We start from the raw sequence: 8,070 nt of genomic DNA, 5'->3' as shown, positions 1-8,070 counted from the left end.
ATAAGGTTGTATACATAAGGACCAATCACGGACGTTCCCACTCAGGGAGCTTGCTGACCAGTGATTGGTTGGTTCTTCCTGGGCTAGCAATGTGATTGGATGGATTTGGATCCTAGCCCAGGACGAAGCTTTACATGGCAAGTCAATTAGATGATTCATGTATTGCAATGGCAGCTATTGAATACATTACACTCTGACCTTTCCAATGCTATTTCATGTAAGCCTGGGAAAGAAGGCAGTTTGGGTTTCATACAAAGGATTGTTGTGCAGGCGTGGACTTGGATGGCGACTCCTCCATTAAACACAGTTATAAATATTAACCCCCTGCCTCATCCATGCTTGTTCTTTCTGCTTCTCAGCAGCTGCATGGCTGCTTGCCTGGTGACATTTTTTTGTCTTTTTAATGAGGATAACATATTAAATTAAACTTGGGTTACAAGCATGAAATAAAAGCAATAGCAACTGTATCAAAAGGGCATCTGCAGTCACCAAGAGGGTATCCTGAAGCTCCAAACGGTACTCGTTCAGATATGCAGATTTGAGTCTCACAACCACAGAGTTGGACTTATGTCAAAAAATGAGAAAATGAATAGGTCTAAAGAAAACGAAGAGTGCTTAAAAGAGATGATGCACACACACGTTGCGGTAAAATTCGTATGGTGCAGTAGATTTCATCTCAGAAGAGGCATTCTCCCTTCTTATCTTTCAGGAAGGAATGACTCTTTTAGGCTGGCACTTGCCACCTGCAGTTTTCAGATGTACTGTATTAACAATGGCACTTTTGTAGAGGCAGTTTTTTTGTTTAGTTGAGCAGACTCTGCACTACAGGGAAAACGAAATCTCATGATATAAGACATGGGCATTTGATGTTGAAAGTTAAAACACAAAAAACTAGGATCAGCCATCAGTGGGAGTGCTTCTAGTGTCCTGGCCCCACTGGTGGACCTCCTGATGGCACCTGGTATTTTTGGCCACTGTGTGACAGAGTGTTGGACTGGATGGGCCATTGGCCTTTGGCCTGATCCAACATTGGCGTCTCTTACGTTCTTATCTCAGTGGAGAGCTGGAAAGGCCCTTAGGATGCCACAGAAATTGGGAAGACCCAGATTCTGGGCCCATTCATTTGTGAAGCTTACTGGATGACTCCTGACCAGTTGCTCTCTTAGCTCAACTTACCTCCCAAGAGTATTTTGAGGATAAAATGGAGAAAGGAAGAATAATATATACAGAACTCCGTGAGGAAATGGTAGGACAAAAAGGGATTCATACATTGGAATGGATTGACTAAAACGTTTAAAACCATTAGTATTTATTTATGTTATTTATAGTCCGCCTTCCTCACAGGGGCTCAAGGCAGGTTACACAGAGTGAATCAGTGCAGTCAACTAAATGGGGGCATTCCGTAACCAGTGTGTTAGGATTTTAGGAGTTTAGAACCACCAGAAAGAACTGAAGCATTGCACAAGTCTTAACATGACACATTAAGCAGTACAAATATTACATAATAGGATTGTCCTTAAAATAAGCTGTACCCAGCAGTACGGATCACTGCCCCACTCACTTATACCAGTAAGTTTGTGAACCATTCTGTACTATGCAGCCTTATTACCTGCGCAGAAAAGCCCTCTTGAACAGTTCAGTTTTGCATAGTTTGCAGAAGGCTAGGAGAGTGGGAGTTTTCCTGACCTCCCTGGCCAGGCCATTCCACAAGGCGGGAGCCACAACAGAGAAGGCCCATGTACGGGCAGTTGTTGATTTTGCCCAGGGCTTTTTTTGTAGAAAAAGCCCAGCAGGAACTCATTAGCATAATAGGCCATACCCAACAGCAGGAACTCATTAGCATATTAGTCCACACCCCTGACAGCACAGGTCATTCGCATATTAGGCCACACGCCCCTGTTACCAGAAGTGTGGTCATCCAGCCACACCCACCTTTTGCTTCATATTCTCTTTACCTTGTTTGTTGACAAAACCCAGGGCTTTTTTTTTGGAGCAGGAACTCCTTTGCATGTTAGGCCACACACCCCTAGTTGTAGCCAATCCTAATGAGTTTCTGCTGTTGGGTGTGTGTGTGAGAGAGAGAGAGGGGGGGAGAGGGGGAGAGGGAGAGGGGCAGGCCTGCAAATAAGAAGGAACAAGTCCATGAAGGGTTTCGTATGTGATAGCCAATAGCTTAAGCTAAGCTCGGTAACATTTTACATTTCAATTTTGAAAATTAGACTTCCGGGCATATCACAAACTGCATTTGCTCCATAGCATGGGGAATGGGTTTGTGGGTGTGGTGGGAGTTCAAGGAACACAGGTTCAGAGCATCCTTTGAGTGCCCTAGAAGCAGCTGGATGTTCTTTGGACACTGGTCATTGAATGCAGCTTGAGCTCCTGACTCAGGGAGACCCTTCAGAGATTCATGGCAGCCCATCTCTCTCACATATCATTTCCATTGCCCTATCATTTGGAGTCTTTATGTTGGTTTCACATTTGCCCTCTTGAATAGAATGACGTGCTCAAGCAGTCAATTCGTGCAGTCAACTCTGAGGGACAGTTTCTTCATCTCTAAACTAATTCCTTTTCACGCCTGAATGGAACAGAAATAGACTAGATGAAAAATTTCCACTTTCCTAGTTGACCACAAGAGGGAGTACTCTCACTTGCATTTCCTCAAATTCTTGTCACTTCGTCATTTGCCAGTTGCTACAGCTAGCTTTGAGATGCGGGACAGTTTTGCGTTTTGAGTTCATCTGCCCCTGCGTGAAATTTCTAGATTTGCATTTGCTGTGCTGTCATTCCACAGATTATTCAGAACAGTAATGCCTGGGAAAGGATTTTTATGGAGGGATTAGAACTGCAACAAAATGGAGCGGTCCTGGAGGGCACCTTTGTAATGGAACAGGATTGTAGTCTACTGCAGTGATTAGTCTCGGTGTTATTATTCTGCTCTCCCTGAATGGTCTTCTACCCTTGCAATTCTACTTACTATATTGTTTATCGGGTAGCTTGCCTTAAGCAGTTTGTTGTATGCTTCTGTATGATTGCATTGATCATTGGATGTCTTATCCTTTATCACTACATTATTTTTATTCTGTTATCCACCATGAGTCTTGGAGAGAAAGGCAGGCTATGAACAAAGTAACTAACTACATAAATATAATATGGGTGATGCATTCCCCCTGCCAATTTATCCGTTGTACTGATTCTGTTGTAAGGCGTTTCCTTAATCTTTGGGAGCAAGGGTCTTGTTAACATTGGCAGCCTGATCTCTATACACTTAGAGATGTCTTTCAGTGAGTGTTGCCTACGGCATCACTGTAAATGGGAACCTCACAAGCAGGACACCAGAAGCATACAGGTAGTTAAGCTGTGTTGAGGCTGCTGTGTCTCCTGTTTCCCATACCTATCATTGCCTCACATAATCAGTCTCTGGACAGCTGCTTGCTACATCAGGTGAGGAAAGGATGCCATTACAGTGATATCCAGTAAGCAATAAAATCCTCAGAGTCTTACAGATCTAAGCCTATTGAAGCCAGTGGGCTGAGGAGGCTGTAACTGTGCACTGTAAGTGGGATAGAACACACAGGACTAAGTTGTGTGGGGAGAGGAATCAGATTTTTAAATGACTAATGATTCACTGGGGGATGTGGAATGGTATAGTACAGCCTGATCTTGTTAGATCTTGGAAGCTAAGCGGGGTCAGTACTTGGACAGTACTTTGGACTCACTTTGCAGACAAAGGCAATGGCAGACCACCTCTGCTTAATCACTTGCCTTGAAAACCTTATATGTTGGCTGTGGCCTAAGGGCACTTTACGCACCACGATTCAATGGAAAGCTCAATCCCACTAAATGTGCACATTTCTATATGAAAACTGAACACCATGAGATTTCAGCAGAGGCCTAATTTTTCATGCTGTAACTAGAGTTGTGTTCCTTCTGCTGGTGCCCTCTTTGTAAAAGCCTCCTCTTTTTCCTGTGACTCTCTCTAAATGCTTCAGTCTTTGGGACATATGAGTTTAACAGGAGCCCAAGCCTGTTTTTTTTTTTTTAAAAAAGAGAGAGGGGGGGGGGACAGACAACTTCAGAATAATGGGATTTGATGTAGGAAGAGGTGGCCCGACCCTTTCCTCACCCTGCTTGCTGTTCCGTATCACAAGTTCCCCAGGCAGCTTTAATGTAATGGAAAATCCACAGGGGGGGTTGAATGGGAGTGGACTAATGGCAGGCGGGGAAAGCTCCAGCTGCAACCCTCTGACTTTCTGCTCCTGGGCTCAGAGGACCTCTCTTCTTTACAAACAGTTCACATCAAGAGTGGATCTGCAGTGGGGTGGGGGAAATAATCAATAATCCCCACCCCCTCCACCAACCAAAGTGCTTTTTTAAGTAGAGATGCTCAAACACCCGCTGGTTAGCCAATTTTTCATCATACAATTCGACGGCTTGTAAATAGTTTGAACCAGTTCACTGGGTCGGTTTGTGCATATTCAAACGGTACAGTAATAGTTGCTGTGAAATGTGGTATGTTTGCCTGTCAGAAATGTTTGCTGCACCCCTGACCTGGATAGCCCAGGCAAGCCCGATCTCAGAAGCTAAGCAGGGCCGATTCTGGCAAGTATTTGGATGGGAGACCTCCAAAGAATACCAGGGCCAGGAGGCAGAGGCAGGCTATGAACATCCTCCATGCCCCAGTAGGAGTCGCCAGAGGTCGCCATGACTTCCAGGCACGGGTGTGTACACACACACACACATACACAAATTTAAAAATACCCAAAAGAGAGATAAATATTTGCTGCAAACTTCAAGGCATCCCTAATCGTAAGTGCCGTTATTCCAGCAGAAGAGTATGTTTGGATCCAGCTCAATATTGCAAATGCAGCTGCACCTTCCCCCCCTGCCCTTTATGCTGTTCTCCACTCAAAATCATATTCTAACCAAAGCATCTTTTTTCCTGTAATAATGTTGTTTGCCAATAAAAGATGCAGAGCAAGTATCAAGATCGATGTGCATGTGCTTCTTTTCTGTTTTAGATCCTTCTCATTTTGGATCAGAAGCCTGTGATCCCAACTTAGTGAATCATCCCATTTCATTTTGTGGTAGAACTTCAGCTGATTATGTTCCCCATCCATCTTGGATCAAGATTTGTTCTGAAAAATGCCAGTTTCCCTTGTTATTCTTCATGTCTGGGTAACACATGTAATTATTCATGGGGTTGGGGAGGAGAGAAATTGCAGAAACACTTTGTCATGTGACTGAAGGGGAAAGTCACAAAATGATGGCAGTAAAAAAAAACACGGGATTTCCTCTTTTACCTTGATGCTGTTGTAATTACGGTCACACAATCAGCGGCTCGTGCCCTTTTTGTTTCTGAGAGTTAACTCTGTCTGCAGGATGGAACTGAGGAGAACTGATGTGATGCAGGAAGAGTAAGATATGAGATGAGTGAATGTTAGGAAATGCCAGTGCTGAGATACTTTAGAGGATTAGCCTGCAACTGATCGGGTTTCCATGTTCATCCACAGCATACTTGTGATCCAAAGAAGTTAGAGTCCAGGGCAGGGTCAAGTTCCAGAAGGAGAAACCTGAAGAGCCAGAGGCGCATAGCATAAGGTCAAGCTGACAGCCTTGTGATATGGCTGGCAGTTTCCTTTCACAGCAAAACCAATTGCTCAGCCTGGCAGTCCGTCTGGCCTCAGGTCTTGCCCAATAGAACCTCGTGGAACGGGACTGGTCCTTGAGGGTCAGCAGATTGAGTGTTGCCTCAGACTTGTATTGGAGCCTCCCCAGGAAACACAGCTCAAGTCTTGTGGCAGAAGCACTTATCCAGTGCTGCCAGTGGGTAAGGAGGGAACCCAAACTGAGATGCTCACCCCCAGCTGATCACCTGAAGCGGAAACTTTGCTGGATTTACTACATCTCAGACTTGGCATCCAACCAATCTCCACTTGCCAAGAAGTGATTAGCTCCTCTCTATGCACAGGACGGTATGATGAGACCCGTCTTCAATCTTGATACCCTCCAAAGTGCTCCCTTGCAGTTATTTTTAACTCCTTTTACATATTTTAGTCTGTTTTTGCTAGTTATGGGAAGAGGCAAGGACTTATGGAAGGTAGCAGCAGCTGTACTCCCACCTAATGGAAATCTCATTCAGTAACTCCCCCAGTTTCTGAGATTTCAGCAGATGTTGCCTGTAATATTTCTGAGTTCACAGATAAAGGCTAACCGGATGAGGAACAGCTGAAAAACAGCTTTAATATAAACAGCAGCTAAAATACCTTGTACAGCAGTTTTGCTCTGAGCCAGTCTAAGGCCACATAATCTTAGGGCGAGTCCATAAATTACCAATCCCTTAATACTATTAAGGATAGGGGAATACGTCTAAGTTGTGTCACTACATTGCCTTCACTTTTTAAAGTCATATTTACTTTTTTAAAGCCATATTCACTTTTTAAAGCCATATTTTACCAAGACACCAGGTCTAGAAACTTGCTTTAAAACTGAATGTTAAGTTTCTTATGAAGCAGATTTCCAGGAACAGGACCACATTGTGTTTCATCAGCATTCCCAAGGAATCATGTCACTGCCAACTCGTCACCTCCAGTTCCATGGGCCTTTTCTGGCATCCTGTACGATCTTTTCTGTCTTCCCTTCAAACAGCCACATAGGTGTGCAATTGCCCTTCCCAGAAGTTAGGGCTGACAGGTCCCACTGGCCACTTGGTGGGGGATGAAGGGGTAGGGTTGCCAGATCCAGGTTGGGGGAAACTCCTGGAGATTTGGAGGTTGAGCCTGGGAACGGCAGGGACCTCAGTGGGGTACAATGCCATAGAGTCCACCTTTCAAACCATCCATTTTCTCCAGGGGAACTGATCTTTGTAGTCCAGGGATGAGCTGTAATTTTGTGGGGTCTCTAGGTCCCACCTGGAGGCTGGCATCCCTATGAGAACAGCCCTAACTTTTCTTTGACCACTGAGTTGGTCAGGATTTTCTTTCCGTCTGGAAACCATATTTTCTGTAGACCTGTGTGTGGAGTTGTCCATTTTCATGGCACAAAGCCACCTCGAGAAAACTAGGCAGCTGCTGGTTTCTTTTTCATTATATGAAGAAATACTTTATTTCCATGATTGTTCTGTGTTTGTCTGTTTGGGAATGAGGAGATGGTTCTTTTGTTTTATTTGGCTTGTGAGAAATGCCTGTCAGGGAATTTTTCTTTACTCCCTCCCTCCTGAAATAGAATCATGTTGCTGAACGTGGGTTGGGTCACTGTGTGATCCCAGCTCAATGTGTAGAAAGTTGAGATTTGCAGTTGTGTCTTCCATTATTATCAGTTCTTTCACCTCTCTGTGGTTCAATACAAAGCCCACTCTCTAGATAGGTTTGTTTTTGTGCTTTTTCAATATCTGAGTTGCTTGTTGCTTGACAACTTGCTTCTGAGCAAAATGTTCACGTAGTAAAGGTGTTTCATAGTCTTCTCCAAATAGGAATCAAAACTCAAGGTTCAAGTACAGTGCGTCATTACTTTTGTTGAAAAAAAATGAAGGTCTGTGTGCTGTCTCCTGCCTCAGACTTCAAGAGATCACCATAGATTTAGTCAGATAGACAGAGTCAGGACACAGAGCATCCTTTCCTTCCTGTTATCTGATCCTATCCCTTTGAAGTAGAATGCTATTCTTAGGGACACGTTTCCTCCCTTCTGGCTTGACACCTCTCTCTTGTGCACACACACAGACTTCTCTACCCAAAGAAGGAAAAATGGTTGCAGGACACATTTCCCTTGCATCCATGTTCATCCTAGTTAGTTATCTTATAATCCGTTCCTGTCTCTAATCTATACTATCTACAGTGGAGTTCCATATAATAAACAACTCTTATTAGTTTTATAAATCTGACTACTGGTGCTGTATAACTTTTTAAGCTTGCTAGCACACTCAGTACCTAAGCTTTGCTGCATGGTAGCTTGATGTACTCTGCTACATTGATTGTGATTCCTGGCTGTATCAAGACCAGAGAATCCAACAACTTTCACATTTGACAATTAAGCTTAAACAGGAAAGGGGACCCGCAATACTCGCAGGTGGGTGGG

This window comes from Gekko japonicus, unplaced genomic scaffold, assembly GCF_001447785.1.
Source record: "Gekko japonicus isolate JY-2015 unplaced genomic scaffold, Gekko_japonicus_V1.1 scaffold865, whole genome shotgun sequence".
Lineage (NCBI taxonomy): Eukaryota > Metazoa > Chordata > Lepidosauria > Squamata > Gekkonidae > Gekko > Gekko japonicus.
The sequence above is the reverse complement of the archived record's forward strand: the minus strand, read 5'-3'. Positions refer to the sequence as shown.